The following is a 10,207-nucleotide window of genomic DNA, read 5'->3' as shown; positions in this document are numbered from 1 at the left end:
CCTGGTGTAGCTTTTGAACCCACCTAGTGTCGGGTGCATTCTGTCACCCAGCGTATTCTAGCCATAACTGGTGCCCAGGTACCTTTTCTCTGGAGGTGAAACACCAGCAGTTTCCTCTCAACCATGTTAAGCCATCGGATGCAGAATGGGTTTGCTTTAAAGGAGCAGCGCCAGCCTGTTAGTCAGCTCTGTATCAGTGACAGAAAGGCTGAGCTATCAACCACATGAGGCAGTTTTCCATTGCTGCCACAAAGTGCCTGAGGAATCAGCTGTGATTAGGAATAATTTATTTTTGGTTCACAGTTGACTCTTGTTTCTGGACCTGTGGTGAGACAGTCATGGTGGCAGGGAGAGCAAGGTGACGTTACTTAGCTCACAGTGGACAGGAAGCAGGAGGAGAGAAAGAAGGGGGCGAGCAAGAAAACAGAGGCCTAAAGCAACATGGAGGCAGACGTAAACAATCCTCGCCATGCATCTGTACATAGATACAGGAGAACAGATAGAGTGTGACGCTATATACGGTGGAGTACTACACAGCAAGAGAAACAAGCACACTCAAGAGGCAGATCAGGAGGATTACCACGAGTTCGAGGCCAGCCTGGACCCACACATGGAGTGAGTTCCAGATCAGCCAGGGCAACAGAGTAGGACCCTGTCTCAAAACAACACACAAATAAATAGAAAAAAAAGAAGAGGGAGGGGAGAAGGAAGGAAGGAAGGAAGGAAATCAGAGGCTTGCCCGGTCCCAGTAACTTACTTGCTCCAACTCTATCCACCTCTGAGTCCCTCCCATCTCCTAGTAGCTCACTGTGCTAGGAATCCACACATGGGTCCGTCCAGTCCTGAAGTCAGAGCCCTTGTGAGCCCATCTCTGAACACAGGTGCTTTGTGGAGTAAACCTTCATTTAACATCCAGATCATACCAGCAACGTTCAAGGATGGAAGGTTATTTTAGCTCACGTTTTCTGAGATTTTAGTCTGCATCTGCTTGGCTCTCGCCTTAGACTGGGGAGTCTCAGTGTGCTGTTGTGGGCGTACACATAGTGGAGGGGCAGGGGCCTCTGCATCTCATGGTAGCAAGGAGACAAACTGAGAAACACAGTAAGGGGCTAGAGCCCCAGTTCTCCTTTAAGGACATACCCTCAATGATATAACTTCATAACTTCTCTTACTTTTGCACATTTTTATTTTGTAGTGATTTATTTTTATTCGTTTGTATGAGGGTGTTGGATCCCTGGAGTTACAGGCAGTTGTGAGCCGTCATGTGGGTGCTGGGAATGGAACCCAGGTTCTTTGGAAGATCAGCTAGTGCTCTTAACTGCTGAGCCATCTCTCCAGCCGCCTGGTGTAACTTTATTAGTCCCATGTCCTAAAAGCTCAGTTACCTCCCAGTAAGGTGATCCAGGCTGTGACCATGCCTTTAGCACATTGGCTTTGAGGAACTCCTACCCAACCACAGCAACTTGTACTTAAAACCTAGCTTCCCCCAGTGGGCAGAGACACCTTGTTGGTGTTGTTGTTACATCAGTCAGGGGCAGAGCAGGTGGCAGGCTTTTGTCATTCTAGCTTGATGTCTGGCTTGGTGGCCAAAGCTGTTTCATGCCTAGGACACATAAAATCCTGGAGAAAAAAAAAAAAAGCAACCTAACTTTTTTTTTTTTTGGTTCTTCTTTTTTTCGGAGCTGGGGACCGAACCCAGGGCCTTGCGCTTCCTAGGCAAGCGCTCTACCACTGAGCTAAATCCCCAACCCCCTAACTTTATTTTTAATTTATCTTTATTTTTATTTATTTTTGCTTTATGTATATGAGTGTTTTGAGTGTTTGCATGTATGTTCCTGGTGCCCAAGGAGGTAAAAAATAAAGCGTTGGCTCCCATGGAGTTGGTTGTGAGCTGGGACCCAGACTCCTTTCTCTGCAAGAGTAGAAACTGCTCTAAAGCACTGAGCCCTCCCTCCAGGCCCCGAAACTGCAAGTTTAGAGGCAGGTATGGTAGTGCACACCTGTAACTCCACCACTTGGAAGGTAGAGGCAAGAAAACCAGGAGTTCAAGTTCATTTTAACTAGATAGAGAGTTCAGGCTAGCCTGGGTTATGAAACTCATCTCATCCCATCTTGGAAAAAAAGTAGGAAAACAACACTATTCCACCACCATCTTGGCCGTTAGAATGCTAAGACCACAGGACATCCCGTGTGGTAAAAAGCCCGTGTGTGCTAGCTGCCCTTTCCCCATTTTGACCCCAGGATCTGATGCTTGCCTTTCTCCTTTGTTTTAATGAAATTGGTTCTTGAGTCCAGGAATTCTGTAGTCCCAGCACCTGGGAGCTGAAATCAAATGATCTTTATGAGTGGAAGCCTTTGTAGAAGAGAGACCCTGATTCAAAAAGAAACTAGGCGGGAGTGGGTGAGTGGCCGGATAGGGGAGCACCCTCATAGAAGCAGGGAGAGGGGCTTGGGATAGGGGGTTTCCAGAGGAGAAACAGGGAAAGGAGATAACATTTGAAATGTAAATAAATAAAATATCCAATAAAAAATAAACTAAAATAAAATTGATCATTGAGGTGGGAGGGCCATGCCACCTGGACAGATGGTACTGGTATATATATATATATATACACACATACACACATACATATATATATATATATATATATATATATATATATACATATATAAAGAATCAGGCTGAGCAAACCATGAAAGTCAATCCAGTAAACAGCATTGCTCCACGGCTTCAGCTTCAGTTCCTGCCCTGACTCCCCCCTCATGATGATGAAGGCCCACCAATAGTTTCTTCTAGACCCATAACCAGACTCACGGCAAAACAGGCCCTAGGGAGGAGGAAATGCGCTACACTACTAAGGAGCTTAATGAGTTTGCTAATTCATTCAAGCAGAGGTCTTGGGAACATGTTTGGGAATGGATTTTTAAGGGTGTGGGATAATGGTGGAAGGGACATAGAACTAGATCAGGCTGAGTTCATTAACATGGGTCCTCTGAGTGGAGAGTCTAGGTTTAATATGAAAGCTTGCACAGTGAAAAGGTGTCAGAAGTTTGTTTGAATGGTTGGCTGAAGCATTTATCAAAAGATGGCCTACTGGGGTTGGGGATTTGGCTCAGTGGTAGAGCGCTTGCCTAGGAAGCGCAAGGTCCTGGGTTCGGTCCCCAGCCCCAGAAAAAAGAAAGGAAAAAAAAAAAAAAAAAGATGGCCTACTGAAAAGGAATTGGAGATGCCTGATAGCCCTTGGCTTAGTGTTGACGAAGGGATTTTAAGGCTCAGGGAAAGTGCAATGCTAGAGTGGATGTGTTGTGTAAAACCTACTCCTCCACCATGGGAAGGCCCAGAAGCTATGCCCTTCATGGATCCTATAAGACATAAACTGGCGAGAGGGGCACTAGCACACTTGAAGAGTTCTGTTCTTGCCCTTTCCCTTGTACCAGACCTTAGGGTTGGAGATGCTACTGCTCAATTGGATGAATTAAATGCATTGGGTTTAATTGGGCCCCGAAGTAACAAGGGCCAGGTGTCAGCACTGAATCGCCAGAGACAAGGTGATTGTAGTTATTATAATAGACAGTGTAGGCAATTATAATGACATAGCCCATAATGGCCAGCACAGGAGAGGTGAAATTTATAATGGCATGACTCATTTGGACCTTTGGTACTGGCTAATCAGTTACGGTATTTCCAGGCATGAAATACATAGGAAGCCTACTGCATATCTGTTTGATTTGTTTAAGCAGAAAAATTCTCAAACAAGTGAAAGAAAGGTTACATTGGATCATGGCAAAAGGCAATCTCAGCCAGTGAATCAGTTTCCAGACTTGAGCCAGTTTGCAGACCCAGAACCCCTTGAATGAAGGGGTGGACAGGTTCCCCTCAGGAAGGATCTTGATAAGACAACTAAAAGTTTTGCTATTAGCCTTTCTCCAGTTCTTCCGCAGAAGGACCTACAGCCTTTTCCCCAGTGTATAGCAAGGGTAACTGTACACTGGGGAAAGGAAATAATCAGACTTTCCAGGACTATTGGAGACTGGTTCTGAATTGTGGTCCTCCAGTTAAAGTAGGGGCTTATGGAAGAGAAGTGATTAATGGAGTTTTGACTGATGTCTGACTCACAGTAGGTCCAGTAGGTCCCTGAACACATCCTGTGGTCATTTTCCCAGTTTCAGAATATATAATTGGGGTAGATATACTTAGAAATTGGCAGAACTCTCACATTGGTTCCTTGACCTGTGGAGTGAGGGTTATTATGGTTGGAAAGGCTAAATGGAAGCCTTAGAGTTGCCTTTGCCAAAGAAAATAGTGAATCAAAACCAGTGTCGTATTCCTGGAGGAACTGCAGAATTTACTGCCGCTATTAAGTACTTGAAAGATGCAGGGGTGGTGGTTCCCACCACATCTCCCTTTAACTCTATCTGGCCAGGGCAGAAGACAGATGGATCATGGAGAATGACAGTTGACTATCCGAAACTAAATCAGGTAGTAAATCCCATTGCAGCTGCTGTTCCAGATGTAGCTTCATTACTTGAGCAAATTAACACATCTGGTACCTGGTATGAAGCTATTGATCCAGCAAATGCCTTCTTCTCAGTACCTGTCCATAAGGACACCAGAAGCAATTTGCTTTCAGTTGGCAAGGCCAGCAGTATACCTTTACAGTTTTGCCTCAAGGATATATTAACTCTCCTGCCCTGTGTCATGACTTAGTTAGAAGGGATCTTGATCATCTGCCTCTCCCACAAAATATCACATTGGTGCACTATATTGATGACATTATGATGATTGGACCAAGTGAGCAGGACGTAGCAACCACTTTGGGCTCATTGATAACACATATGCATATCAGAGGATGGGAAATAAATCCACCAAAATTCAAGGTCCATCTACCTCAGTGAAAGTCTTAGGAGTGCAGTGGTGTGGGGCATGCAGAGATATTCCTTCTAAGGTGAAAGATAAGTTATTGCACCTGACCCCTCCCACCACCAAGACAGCAGCACAGCCTTTAGTGGGTCTATTTGGATTCTGGAGACAGCACATTCCTCACTTGGGTGTGTTACTCAGGTCAATTTACCAAGTGACTCAGAAAGCTGGTAGCTTTGTGTGGGGCCTGGAACAGGAGAAGGCTCTTCAACAGGTCCAGGCTGCTGTGCAGGCTGCTCTACCACTGGACCACATGATCCAGCCAACCCGATGGTACTTCAGGTGTCGGTGGCAGACAGAGATGCTGTTTGGAGCCTCTGGAGTTCCCTGTAGGTGACTCACAGAAGAGACCTTTGGGATTTTGGAGCAAAGCTCTACCATCTTCTGCAGACAACTATTCTCCCTTTGAAAACAGCTCTTGGCCTGCTATTGGGCCTTAGTGAAAACTGAACGTTTGACAATAGGACACCAAGTTACCATGCGACCTGAACTGCCCATCATGAGCTGGGTGTTATCAGACCCTTCAAGTTATAAAGTAGGATGTGCACAGCAGCAGTCTATTATCAAATGGAAATGGTATATACATGATTGGACCCAGGCAGGTCCTGAAGGCACAAGCAAGTTACATGAAGAAGTTGCTCAAATGCCCATGGTCCCTACTCCTGTTACGATGACATCTACTGCCAAGCATGTGCCTATAGCCTCATGGGGTGTTCCCTGTGATCAGCTGACTGAAGAAGAATAGGGCCTGGTTTACTGATGGCTCTGCACGTTATGCCGGCACCACCCAGACGTGGACAGCTGCAGCCTTACAACCCCTTTCCAGGACAGCCCTGAGAGATACAGGTGAAGGGAACTCTTCACAGTGGGCACAACTTCAGGCAGTGCACATGGCATTGCAATTTGTTTGGAAGAAGAAATGGCCACGTGTACAGTTCACTGTGATGTAATGTTCGCTGACTCATGGGCTGTAGTCAATGGATTTGTTTGATGGATGGTCAGGGACCTGGAAAGATCATGATTGGACAATTGGTGAGAAAGGCTTTTGGGGAAGAAGTGTGTGGATAGATCTCTCCAAATGGGCAAAGCACGTGAAGGTATTTGTGTCCATGTAAATGCTCAGCAAAGGTGACTTCAGCTGAGGAGGAGTTCAATAATCAAGTGGATAGGATGACCCGATCTGTGGACAGTCAGCCTCTTCCCCCAGCCATCCCTGTCATTGCTCAGTGGGCACATGAACAAAGTGGCCATGGTGGCCGAGATGGAGGTTATGGTTGGGGTCAACAACAGGGACTTCCACTCACCAAGGCTGACCTGGCTACAGCTGCTGCTGAATGGCAGATCTGACAACAGCAGAGACCAACACTGAGCCCCAGATGCGTCACCATTCCTCGAGGGCACCTGGTGGCAGGTTGACTACCTTGGACCACTTCCTCCATGGAAAGGACAATGTTTTGTTCTTACTGGAGTAGATACTTATTCTGGCTATACATTTGCCTTTCCAGCACATAATGCTTCTGCCAGAACCACTATCCATGGACTTATAGAATGCCTCATCCATCGTCATGGTATCCCACACAGTAATGCATCTGACCAAGGAATTCATTTCACAGCCAGAGAAGTACAACAGTGGGCCCACAATCATAGAATCCACTGATCTTACCATGTTTCCCATCACCCTGAACTGGTCTGATAGAAAGATGGAATAGCCTTTTGAAGACGCAGTTACAGCACCAATTAGGTGGCAGCAGCATGGATGGCTGGGACAGAGTCCTTCAGAAGGCAGTATATGCTTTGAATCAGCTCTGATATATGGTACAGTTTCTCCCATAGCCAGGAAATCAAGGGGTGAAAAGGGTATAGTTCTACTCACTATCACTCCTTGTTACCCTCTAGGAAAATTTTTGCTTCCTGTCCCCACAACTCTAGGTTCTTCTGGCCTAGAAGTTTTGGTTCCAGAGGGGGAAGTGATCCTACCAGGAGCCACAACAAACATCCCATTGAACTGGAAGCTCAGACTTCCCCTGGTCATTTTGGGCTTCTAATGGCCTTAAACTAACAGGCTAAGAAAGGAATAGCAGTGTTAGGAGGGGTGATAGATCCAGATTACCATGGGGAAATTGGATTGCCTCTACACAACAGAGGTAAGAAGGATTATATCTGGAGTGCAGAAGATCCCTTAGGGCGTCTCTTGGTACGGGTACTACTATGTCCTGTGATTAAAGTCAATGGGAAACTACAACAGCCTGCTCCAAGCAGGATGACAAAGGACGCAGACCCATCAGGAATGAAGGAATGGGCCACTCCTCCAGGAAAAGAGCCAAGACCTGCTGAGGGGCTTGCAGAGGGTGGAGGAGATACAGAGTGGGTAGTGGAGGAATAAGTAGTTATAAATACCAGCTAAGGCCACATAACCAAAGACGAGAATTACAAAGTAATACGAATGCTTCTTCTGCTTTATTTTGCTAAGAACACATTTGTATAGCTATTTGTGCTTTCTTTCAATTTCTTTAACATCAATCGGTGTTTAAGTTTTGATACTAAAAGAATGTTCCCAAGGGACACTGCGCCATTGTAAATTTACAAACGCATTTGTGATTGTACGAGGAATAGTTATATCATGTTAGGCGTATTCCTGACCTTGTTATTGTTTCATGTGGACATGAGATATTTGTGTCAAGTTGACAAGAGGTGGATTGTGGTGGCTATTCCTGGTTGTCACTTGACTATGTCTGGAATGAACTATAATCCAGAATTGGAAGGCTCACCTGTGATCCTGGTCTTGAAGCTGGGAGATACAAGGTTTTGACCTAGATCTTGGTATGAAGGTCTTGAGGCAGAGTGGCCATGAATCCCAGGAGCTTAAGGCAAGGAGATCTCTGAGTTCAAGGTCACCTGGGACAAAGCAAGTCCCAGGTCCAGGCATGGTGATACACACCTCTAATCCGGGCCACACCTTCTGTGGGAGACCTATGGAAGGACATTGGGAGAAGGAAGAGTCTCTCTTTCCACCTGCCTGCCTGCCTCATGGGACTGAGCCACTGCGAGATCCTTGGACTTCCATTCTCAGCTTCTGCTGATGACTGTTGGAGAGTTGGACTACAGACTGTAAGTCATCGACCAATTCCCTTACTATGTAGAGACTAACCATAAATTCTGTGACTCTAGAGAACCCTGACTAAAACACTGTCCTTAATGAAAATACTGTCTCTTACAGATATAACCCATCTATACCATGAAATCCCAGAGATACAGTTCAGACATGCTCACCAAAAGTGAAGAAGGGGGGGTTGGGGATTTAGCTCAGTGGTAGAGCGCTTGCCTAGGAAGCGCAAGGCCCTGGGTTCGGTCCCCAGCTCCAAAAAAAGAACCAAAAAAAAAAAAAAAAAGTGAAGAAGGCCTGGACTGGAAACCATCAAAACCAGCTTCTAGGAAGCTATGTCAAAAGAAGATAAATAACAAGAAACAGACCAGGTGCCGGGCATGGTGGTGCATGCCTTTAATCCCAGAACTCAGGAGGCAGACGCAAAGGATCTCTGTGAGTTCGAGGCCAGCCTGAACTACAGAGTGAGTTCCAGGACAGCCAGGGCTACACAGAGAAACCCTATCTGGAAAAAAAAAAAAAAAAACAACAACAACAAAAACAAAATAAAAAACAGACTAGAAACTAGAACCTCTGCCCCCTACCTCCCAACACATCCCAACACCCTGATATTTCTAGTATTTTCTAGCATCTGCTCAGGGTGAGAATCAGAATTGTTTGGGCTGGGTGTGTTGGTACGGGACATTAGCCCCACCACTCAGGAAGCAGGATCATTCCAGGCCAGACAACTATACAGTGGAAGCCTATTCAAAACTTAAGGCTGTTGGGAGGAATAAATTGACATCACTCACTTTTGGGGATTCAGTTTATTCTTCTCATCATTTTTTTGTTTTGTTTTTAGTTTTTACGATGTGGCCATAATTCACCTTGAATAATGGATCTTTTGGGCTTCTGCATTGCTCTTGCTGGAATGACAGTGTGGTGACTGACAGCAGGCATTCACTGTGAGAGTAGAGTCAGGTAAGACCTTTAGGAGACCACGAGGATTAACAGGTCAGTGGATCTGTGGATTGTTGTGACTGATGGAACTGAGCTCTTCCTGGCTTGCTTTATTTCCCCACTCAGTGTCTAAAGAAGGTCATGACTCAGCAGACCCATACCAGATAGCAGCATGTGTGGGCGCCGGGCTCTTGGACCTCTGAACTGTGAGCTGAATTAGCTGTTTAATCCAGGCATGGAAGCACATGCAGGCAGTCCTGGAGACAGGACAATCGGGAGTTCAGAGTTCACAAGCTTCGTAGTGAGTTTAAGGCCAGCCTGGGCTACATGCGACCCCGTCTGGAAATATGTATATATGTAAATTAGTTAATTACCCAATCTTTTTTTTTCTTTTTTTCGGAGCTGGGGACCGAACCCAGGGCCTTGCGCTTGCTAGGTGCTTGCTAGGCAAGCGCTCTACCACTGAGCTAAATCCCCAACCCCTAATTACCCAATCTTTTAAAAAATATTTGTTTATTTATTTAATGTATATGAGTATACTGTAGCTGTCTTCAGACACACCAGAAGAGGGCATCAGATCCTATTACAGATGGCTATGAGCCACCATGTGGTTACTGAGAATTGAACTCAGGACCTCTGGAAGAGCAGTCAGCGCTCTTAACCTCTGAGCCATCTCTCCAGCCTTATTACCCAATCTTAGGTGTATTCAGTTACAGCAATAGAAAAATTTGGAGCCAGGCAGAGGTGGCGAATGTCTTTAATCCCAATACTCCAGAGACAGAGGCAGGTGGGTCTCTGCTGTGAGCTCAAGTCCAGCCTAGTCTACAAAGTGAGCCTGAGTACAGCCAGGACTACACAGAGAAATCCTATCTCAAACAAACAAACAAACCAACAAGAGTTTTGTTCTTGACTCTCATGACTTAATTACTTCCCAAGCCCTACCACACCTCCCTTACCATCACATAGGTGATCAGGGTTCCAACAAATGAACGGAAAAGGACTCCAGAGGTCCAACTTAGTAGCTCCTAAGGCAAAGGGACTGACTGGAATTGTTGTGACACTTTCTCTGAGGTAGTTTCCACACAGCAGGCTGGTTCAGGCTTGCACTGCCCTAGTGCAGTCACAGCAGGCTTCCTGACTAAACCTGTGGGAAGTTTATGCATTAGTCTTCCTTGCTTCACAGGGCATTAGGGTTCTCTTCCTGTCTGGCCTCTGAGGCTGTGGAGCTCATCCGGGAGCTCACT

General features: G+C 45.8%; 1 pseudogene; it reads left to right on the top strand.

The window, feature by feature from the left end:
* Positions 1 to 1,481: 1,481 nt before the first annotated feature.
* On the top strand, positions 1,482 to 1,616 carry LOC116895017 (annotated as a pseudogene).
* The last annotated feature ends 8,591 nt before the right edge of the window (positions 1,617 to 10,207 follow it).

Source organism: Rattus rattus, chromosome 2, assembly GCF_011064425.1.
Source record: "Rattus rattus isolate New Zealand chromosome 2, Rrattus_CSIRO_v1, whole genome shotgun sequence".
NCBI lineage: Eukaryota > Metazoa > Chordata > Mammalia > Rodentia > Muridae > Rattus > Rattus rattus.
The sequence above is the reverse complement of the archived record's forward strand: the minus strand, read 5'-3'. Positions and strand labels throughout refer to the sequence as shown.